Raw genomic sequence first — 9572 nt, forward strand, 5'->3', positions numbered from 1 at the left:
GGGGGTGACCTACAGTACCATTCACGTATTTATCATCATTTCAATGTATGTTCTTCGTCTTGCTCAGAAGATACAAAATTTAGTTTAAGGCGTTGCCCTACATCGAACATGCCCGAAAACACCCACTTTTATTGCCCATTTAGCCCTTAACTTTGGGCTAAATTTGACCAGCACCACCAGCATGTCTTCCGGATGGCACACAAGGTGTGATCTTATCGAATGGTATCGGTCTTCTTCGAGTTGGTTCCGTTTAGTGGTGTTGCTGTAAGCAAAGTCCGAACAACTAACGCCGAGCAACTAACGCCGAACAACTAACCTAAACAGCAGTTTTTCCAGCCAGTGTGTTTTCTGTTGAAAACTGCAAAGTGGTTTCGTTTTTGGTGTCAGCGGCGTTTGATTCCTGTGTAAAATGTGGATTATTTACATTTTTTTGGCATCTTGGCGGGCTGAACGGAATGGCAATGGTATCGCAACCATTGAACAAGGTAAAATTAGCAGAATCTTTTAATATATTGAGAGCATTGTGCGCGTGAGTTTATGGCATGTGTGTTTGAAATATGATCAACAAAGCCCAGATGCCGTCGCTCACACCGTAGTTTACACTTCAAAATCACTGCAAAACGGGCAAAAAAGCGTTAGCTTCAAATTTTCCGATCAATTTGGGTGGCAGATTCATAAATACGTCCGGGTTCCGATCGTTTTTTCATTGCACGTTGCCGTAAATTGATCGCACCCCAAATTTATTCCACCAACTGAACTGGGCAGAAAGACCCATCGGGTCTATCGCCATTTCACTCGAAAAAGCCTTGTTTTATAAGCAACTTAACAGGCAAACTGGAAATCCAAAAGTCTCAAAAGCTTCGCGAAGCACGTTTTAAAATCATGCTAACTTTCTTCCCTAATTTGAATAACCTGCAGTCGTGTAATAGAAAAAACACCTGAGAAATGGTCCACAATGCCTCATGAGCCGTTTGAACATCAGAGTTTCAATTTGGAAAATGCATATGCCGATTAAACGACACCGACCTTGGCCTTACAACATCTGATAATTGGAAAAAGTCGTCTAAACAAACAAATGTCGATAATAGATATAGGATTTTAGCGCTCCTCAAATTGATTGTTTACAATCTGTTGTAAATACAAGCGGGATGAATTAATTAGGGAGATATTGCAATGATTTGCCATTCGGTGAATGATTGGGAATTTTGATGCCATTGCAGTGTATCCTGGATATCTCCTACGTCTTTCATTAGATTAAGAGTTCTAGATTAATCTTAATAATGGGAGAACGAGAAAACTGAACTTATGGCAGAATATTACGGGTCTTTTACAGTAGAAACATAGGACACATAAGTGTTGTAGACAATATATACTTGTCAAATGTGTAAAAAATGTACATCCGAATTCTACAGATCTAGTCGCAAATACCCTACGCTTTAATTTTGTTGCATGAAAAGTATTTATTTTTAAGACTTTTAAGACCATATTTAAGTCGCAGTTTCGTTCAATGTTTGTGGTTTTAAGTACTTGAACTTTGCCTTAATGGTAACATGACTTAAGTTCTATTAGTTTGCTAAAGAAAAACCGACTGAAAAATCCTAGTGTATGAAGTTGAGCGCAAGTAGATTGATTTTTGTTACCGTCATATCACGTATTTCATTCCATTTTGTATGAATAGAGCAAATAAACCCACAAACTTGCTGTTACAAATATCTATTGGTAATAGTTTGAGAGGTATTTTCTATAGGCAAACATGTGTCAAATTTAGATATATTTTCCGAACTCTACCTAGAAATAGTGTATATCCATCAATGCTATGCTATTCCCCTGGCTTGACTGGAGAAATGTTATTTCCTTCTAAAAAGAAAAAAGGAGTTTCAGTAAAAGGAAAACATATTTCGACAGTCAACGTTTCCTTATGCACACGTAATGCTAAATAGCAAATAATTAATGGGTCGAAATAATATTTACTGAGGGGTCATCACCAAAGAAACTATTTGTTATATCACCTGTAAATAAAAATCTGTGAAAATACGCTGGCTTCAGATTAAAACCGATTCTGACCGGCTACGAAAAAAAATTGTGAATATGTATAAAATAAATATGGCTAAATATAATGTACAGCTAGTCATAGTCAAGATACGCTTATAAATATAATAAAACGTGTTACTGTTTTTATAGAATCAATTAGTGTTTTATTTAGGTTTCCTCGGATTTTTTATTGGCAGAAAATCAACCAGAATTCTGTCAACTGTGATTTATTTATTATAATAATTTTATATCCGTCGGACTCGGATATATTTTTTTTATTAGCTACAAACCAAAACGAGTTGCGTTAAGACTTTTGCCGTCAAGATGATAGTTCGGCTTTGGTATTTGGCAGCTTTTCTCCAATGAAAGAGGCATGATTTGGAGATTCCATCGCTGGAATTCTCCCAAAATAAAATTGAGGCATTAATTTTATACCGCGTTGTTTCAACACCCATATTTGCGCATTGTTCGTAAAATCCAACTTTTTCAAGTTTTGGGCGTCGCTTTTTCCTGTTAAACTGTTTCTAACCAACCCAATAACTTGTGTAAGTGGAACAATAGGTAAGTTCCTCTATAAATGTAACATAACTCCCGATATGAAATTGTTTTCCATTTATTACTTGGCAGGAATTCAGTTTTCATTGGTTAATGTCCAATATGCATGCGAAATTAATTAATTAATAATTAGTGACTTTTTTAGGGCATTTTTTCATACCTCTAAAGCCAATCAAAGTCACAGACTTCCCTTTTTGGGCTCTGGATTGGAGCACACAATCACCAAGTGAAACGTGAAATCACGTGAAAAATACTGACAATTTTGAGACAAATTGCGAAATTTCAACATGATTTCAGCTTTACGCACTTGGAAAACGTGGGTGAAAATGCCGCCATCCTTTCGGTGGTATCTCACGAACTATTTAGGCGACAGCGTTCATTTTTCCACCACTGAAGAGGGAAAAAAATGTTACTTAAATTCACCTTGCATTTTTTGCAATACTTATAACATTACTTTCACTCTTTTGGGGATATTTTGACGCAAAAATACATTTTGAGGCCTATGCCCCAGCTACAAAATTTCCTTAATTTTCACTGTGGCAATTTTTTCGCTACCTAAAATACATAAAAATCTCGTTAAATTTATATCAAGCAATTTGACATCGATTGTAAATCATCAACACGTTAATTGTTAATATTTATGGGGTTTTACTAGGCCAGATTTCCATCACGCAAATCCAACTTTTCCTATTACGCAGTTCAAAATGCTAATAACCGACATTACAAAGAACTAATAAAAAACTTAGTGAACAATAGGATTTTTTTTCGAATATGTTTGTTTAGAGCGAGCACAGAAACACCTTTTGACAGAGTTGATGGCTGCATCAAGCGCATTTTCCATGTATGCACTTTGTTGCTACGTTGATAACCTCGTCATTGTTCATCGTAATATTGAATAGCTTGTTCTTACTTAAACATTCATTATAAAAAGTAGATCAGCTTTAATTGGCTTGCATTGTCTACTCTCGATAAGCATCTGAAAGTCCTCGCTTATACCAGAATATACTGTTAAATAACGATTATAGTAATTGCGAGTTTTATTAATCTATTAAGATTTTGAAGTGTAATAAATGTGTTTTTCGGATCAATTATAATAACTAGATATCAGTTGATATCTGTTTTCACGCCACTGGGCTTTTGCCCGACCGTGGATGGTACCATTCGGCATTAAGATAAGACTCGTAATTTTACCTAATAAAAACTACCATGAAAATGCGTCGTTAAAGCGAAAAATTCATGGATATGACTTCACGGAATATGAGGACGCGTTCATACTGATGATTTATTGGAGGTCAATTTAATGTATCATGCCGTAATTCTCAGTACATGCCTTGAATGATTAAAACATGTTGATTTAAACTTCTCAAATTGGTTTCTTTACCTGCATAAATCCTCGATTCATACCGGACGAGTTAGAAAATGCCACATTTGTCGACTGGCGCCTTATCTGATGCTTTTTTTGCATTTGCTTCCTAGAAACAGAAATTTTACATCATTTTTAGCCGACGAWTTCTTCCTTATTATTGGCCCTAACACYTTATAAATGCATATATCATGCACCTTTTTACGTCGAAAGGAGGTCGATTTTTTGAAAAAAATAAAAAWTTTCTCAAGATTTCTTAAATTTTGCATAATTTTCACCTCACGGGCGCGAGGGATGCATCGAACTCGTTGGAAAACATGGTAGAAATTTCAGATCCAAAATAATAGAAATTTTCGGCACATTTTAAGCGTTTTTTGATCGGTCACGATCTTTAGCCGACGATTTCTTCCTTATTATTGATCCAAACACTTTATAAACGCATATTTGTGACCTCCTTACGTCGAAAGGAATCGATTGATCTCAAAAAACACGCATGTGAAATTTTGATTTTTGGTCGACATTTTTCCAAGAGTGGAGGTCGATTTTTAAATTTCTCAGGATTTCTTAAATTTTGCATAATTTTCAGCTCACGGGCGCGAGGGATGCATCGAACTCGTAGGAAAACATGCTAGAAGTTTYAGATCCGAAATAACAGACATTTTCGGCACATTTTAAGCGTTTTTTGATTGGTCACCATCTTTAGCCGACGATTTCTTCCTTATTATTGACCCAAACCCTTTATAAATGCATGTTTGTGACTTTCTTACGTCGAAACGAATCGAAATTTTTCTAAATTTGAACGGAATTAGAGATAATTCGTTATATTCCACCGTTGACTCACATATTGTTGTACTGTACTGACAAAACATTTATATATGTCTTTTTGCCATTATTACAGAACTCGAATAGCTTGAAGTAAACACTTACCACTCTCTAATCATCCTGCATGCATATTTAATTGAACATAGCGCCTAATCGAAAAATATAATTAATCATCATCAATCTTCAAGGTTCTCGAACCGGGTAAGTTGTTATTTTAGGAATTACTCATAACACTAATTTTAGGTTTACATTGGAAAATCGTGTGAGGTTTCATAATGGTGGCATGTCTGAAAAATTAATTCGAATAAGTACTTCTAAATTTAGTTCCCATCGCCAATCATGTTCTGCCCCTCCGGAGTGTCACCAGAATCGTGTTTTCTTTTAAATCGGGAATATTTTTACTGCCTCCATATGTTTGATAAAGATCATTTAAAAAAGACTGCTAAATGATCTTAAAGTATTCCCATCTTGGGAATTAGCTCTTGCTTGGGAAACTTCAGTTTCACTCTTTAGCTTGTTATTCACATTGTTATTCCATCAATTACTGTCCGGGTGTAATATTTTCCCAAATAATATTAATGGAGCGAATCATATTTTACAGTTAGCAGCTGAAAACTTAAATAGATATTTCAAACAACGTTATTGTTCGTTGTAGAATGAAATGAAAATTGCATGACTTGCGTCAATATACTTAACACGGCCTTTATAAATAATTTGCAAATATGTTTTGACACAGCGTAATGTGGAATATGCTAAAATTTCGCTTCGTTTCTAAATATTCAATAGACGAGGCCGGTAATTATTCAAACAAACCGAAAATATGCGGCGATAATACAAAATGAACATTTTGAAAGTTAAAATGCAAACACGTGAATAACTAATGCTAATTTAAGCGTTTTTAAAAGTGCATTAAACATTCAATGGCGAGCGGAAATTGTTGTTTGCGTTTGTATGGTTTTAAGCAAAAAAAGGCACGGTTTCAACCGCAAATGGCGCAAGTATTAGCTGGATAACACGCAATACTGTTTAGTAGTAAATATGTCGGAAGATTCAGATTTTTGCATTCAATTTGTTACTCAGACTAAATATTGCGAATTTGGCCCTAATCGGGCCATTGTTGTTTTGCGTCTTCCAGACACTGTTTTGGTTCATGTGGTTTCAATTGTTGATCTTTTTCATGTCCTATTTGTGTCCTTGTAGTAAACCTCTCGAAAATACGTAATCTTGTTTTTCACATTGATTTATCTGCATAGCAGTCCGTAAATAAATTAAAGCAAATTTTCCGCTATTTTTCTCGAGTAGGGAATTAATAAAGTGAACTATTACAAAACGTCGGTCAATTAGTTCGAATGGACATGGTTTTGCATTTCTGACTCACTTGAGTCATTGAATTTCTGATGAATTACCGATAGTTTCTTACAATTTTTGGAACAGTTTTCCTTGAACCATTAAGCAGACTTTCTCCGCGTTTTTTACTTTTGTCAGTCGTCAGTTTAAGTGTTGAAATTAATTAATTTGCAAAAACAGTTTAAACTACTCTTAACATGTTGGTCGCACTGAGGGTTCGCTGATGCTTTTATGTAAAATGCCCTTTGTAAAGACCGCTCTGAATGCAGAACTTTACGAAAAAATAGGTTGGAACCAATTAGTCATGTTTATCTTGGGTCCGCGCTGGTGCCATCGAAAATGGACTGGACCTGAACATCAAACAACGATAAGAATGGGAGAAAAATCATTGGAGTTGTGCGGTTGTGTTAATTTTTACAGCAAACGGCAATGGGTTTTGTGCCTGAACAACTATTTTCCTCCTAAGTTAGGTAGAATAAATTCAGAAATTCATCATGCATGTAGTTGATGAATTTTTATATTGGGAGTTGAAGTGAAGTGTCTTTGATTGGAATGCTCGCAATTATGCCGTTAGAAAACTACCGCAATTTCCTAGTTCCCAATGTGCTTTCAGATCGTGATTAATCACTTTCGCAGCGCCTATTACCGATTAAAATTATTTTTTCGTGTCCATGCATGATTATGAATTTTGTTATTTGGACATGAGTCGCATTAAAGTGATAAATTTAATGGAATTCATTATCGTAGCATGCCTAATTTACTTTATGCAACATCAATGTTTAGTCTCGCAGCTTTTCCTAAACAAATCTCAGTAGTTTGATGTGAAATAAGCGAACTTTGATCGCCATGCGAAAAATCGTGTACTTTATTTCCATAGAAAAACACCCATCGGGTTTTTCATTAGACTTTATTAAATCCTTGACTGGTTATCACCTGTTTGCTACGTTCAATTAGCCTAATAAACGCTGTTGTTTTAAAGGCACTTTTCTAATCATCTTTCCCCGTCTGAGTAGCCTTAATGATCAATATTTTATCTAGTGTTTGGGTTTTAAAGTTTCCAGTGGAAATTACATCATAAATTTCAGAATGCAATTAGCGTGGTGAAAAACATTAAATTATTTCATGGTGTAATAAATACATTAACAGGAATTTACCCAGGTGTTATAAAGTATGTCAAAAGCAATTAGCTGATTCCTGGTAATTGACTACGTTAATTGATCATTTTTTCGACTGAATCATTATTGTTTTAAGTCAGTAGAAACCACTGAGATAAAGATCAGGGCCATGAAAAGTACCCTGATCACACGTTTCAGGCCAAGTCTAGAAAGGTTGAAACCGTTGGAAAATCGAAACAGATATAATTCGATTAATTAGGCGATTAAATGATTTATGATCCCGCAAACCTTTGCTAACTGTTTATTGGAAGATGGTCTAAAATGAACCCTTTTTGAGTTTTTGTAATACCTACATGCAGTAGAAAATAAAACACAAATATTTCAGCCACTAGCAATTGAACCGTGCAGTGTCTTTGGTTCAGTGCATAATCCAATCGGAAAATTCAATATCGTTAATGCTGGGCCATTAAAACCCCAGGCTTAATTCTTCGGATTCTACTTCGATTGATGGTGTATTTTATAAGCATGAAGCATTACGCATAACAAATTGCCATTCTGAATGAAAAATCATTGTATAATATTATTAATGGAATTGGTTGCGGGGAACCAATGTTTTTGAGGCCATAAATGCCAGTCATGCTACGGCCATCGCCGCAATATTATAGAGCTGAAAATATTATGGCTTTTTGATGTAAATGGAATATCAAATGTGGTCGATGTTTTATTGGATGCTTTTGCTGCCTGAATACTAAATTAAATTAAAGCTGGATGGGCGAATAGCTAAAATTCAATCACATTGCACCGTCGGTTTGTTTGATATTTAATTTTAAATCAAATATCCAGTTTGCTGCATGTTTTCCAGATACCTTTCTATAATATCGCTGCATTCACCGCATAAATATTTCCAACAGTTTGCTTGCTTTTAATATATTTGCACGCAACAATTAATTTTACTATTCAATTACTGCATATTTCGCTGTATTGTATAGGATTCTGTATAGGTACTTTTGAAATTCGATTCCCCAAATGAACACTACGTGCGGTAAATTACTCGGATTTAACTCTTTACAGTGATTATTAAAAAATATTTGCATTAAAATATGCCGGTGATTTGCGAATGGAAGCATAAATATCAGGAACCCGTCAATTAGAAAGCCTTGTAATTATTGCTAATTCATGCAGGTTTTCCCATAAAGGATTTTTTCCAGATGGATGTGAATTTATTAGCATTGACCATTTCATGTAGTTCCGTCCGTTACTTAATGGGATTTAATTCAATTAACATGTAGATCCAACCAGCGTAAAGCATATGACAAACGAAGCCTACATTTGCGTAAGAAGGAAATCACATCTGTGTTGCCGATCAAATGATACAAAAGTGTCCTCTTGATGAGCGGTTTTTAGAAGAGTTGTTGATTTCCTTGAACATGTAAAGGTTTGCCAGTCGCCTCTAAATGTGCGTTTTTGCGGCATGATCTTTAGCCAATTAGCTTGACTTTTTCCCTAGATATTCCGTGCTTTACTGGAACTTATCAACTATGGTTGCGTCCTCGATGTGAAACCATGTACAGAAACTACTTAACGAAAAAAAATTGCGAGTATTTATGGCTATATGGACTATAATTAAACAGTATTTTCTTCATAACGGCCATAAAGCAAGCACTTGAAAGCACATAACTCTCGATCCATTAGCTTTTAATGGTCATGGGCGCTCAATGCAATTTTAATGTTTTCACTTTACGTTTTCTATATAATTCAATTCCATTGAGTTTTTGCTTGCAAAGGCCAAAGCAGTAAATAATGAAAATTTCTTTTTGTTTCAGTGTTGGTTCGCGTATGGTTTCAGGCAGAATTTTCAGTTAATGAAAATTAAGATAAAAAAGTTCTGGTTTTTTTATAGGTGTTCACACCAAGTGAGTGAGTGATTAGACTCATTTTGCTTGATAAATGAAGCTTTTACTGGAAAAGTTATCGTCATTTTGTGCAAGGGTGACGTAAGATTATTGCAAAATTTCATGTTTTCCGTCCCGTTTTGCATGTTCCTCGGAAGCAAATTGAGCACGAACGCTCGTTTTTACATCATTCCAGAGATAACTAAATGGTCTTTATTCGAAGTTTCTCAAGAACCATTCAAGCCACAGAATTCGTTTTGACATCGTTGGATAGAGAATTGAAAAGTCGATTCAGTCGTAACAACGTGAGTGAGGAAATTCGAGTAGTTTTGGCCCAGAAAGTGAAATTTGAATATCAGACACTTAGGTTCAAGATTTTGCCAAAATTCCATGTTTTCCGTCCCGTTTTTGCTCATTTCTCGGAGGCAAAATGAGCAAGAACGCTCA

General features: G+C 35.3%; 1 long non-coding RNA gene across 1 annotated transcript in view; it reads right to left on the reverse strand.

The window, feature by feature from the left end:
* Positions 1 to 1697: 1697 nt before the first annotated feature.
* LOC125504848 overlaps positions 1698 to 9572 on the reverse strand; it is a 10412-nt gene continuing 2537 nt past the window's right edge. The window contains exon 2 of the long non-coding RNA XR_007281739.1: positions 1698 to 1857. This is a non-coding gene — a long non-coding RNA (uncharacterized LOC125504848). The remainder of the gene's footprint in view (positions 1858 to 9572) is intronic.

Source organism: Dendroctonus ponderosae, unplaced genomic scaffold (genome assembly GCF_020466585.1).
Source record: "Dendroctonus ponderosae isolate FM_Combo_2020 unplaced genomic scaffold, Dpon_F_20191213v2 Dpon_F_20191213_6, whole genome shotgun sequence".
Classification (NCBI taxonomy): domain Eukaryota; kingdom Metazoa; phylum Arthropoda; class Insecta; order Coleoptera; family Curculionidae; genus Dendroctonus; species Dendroctonus ponderosae.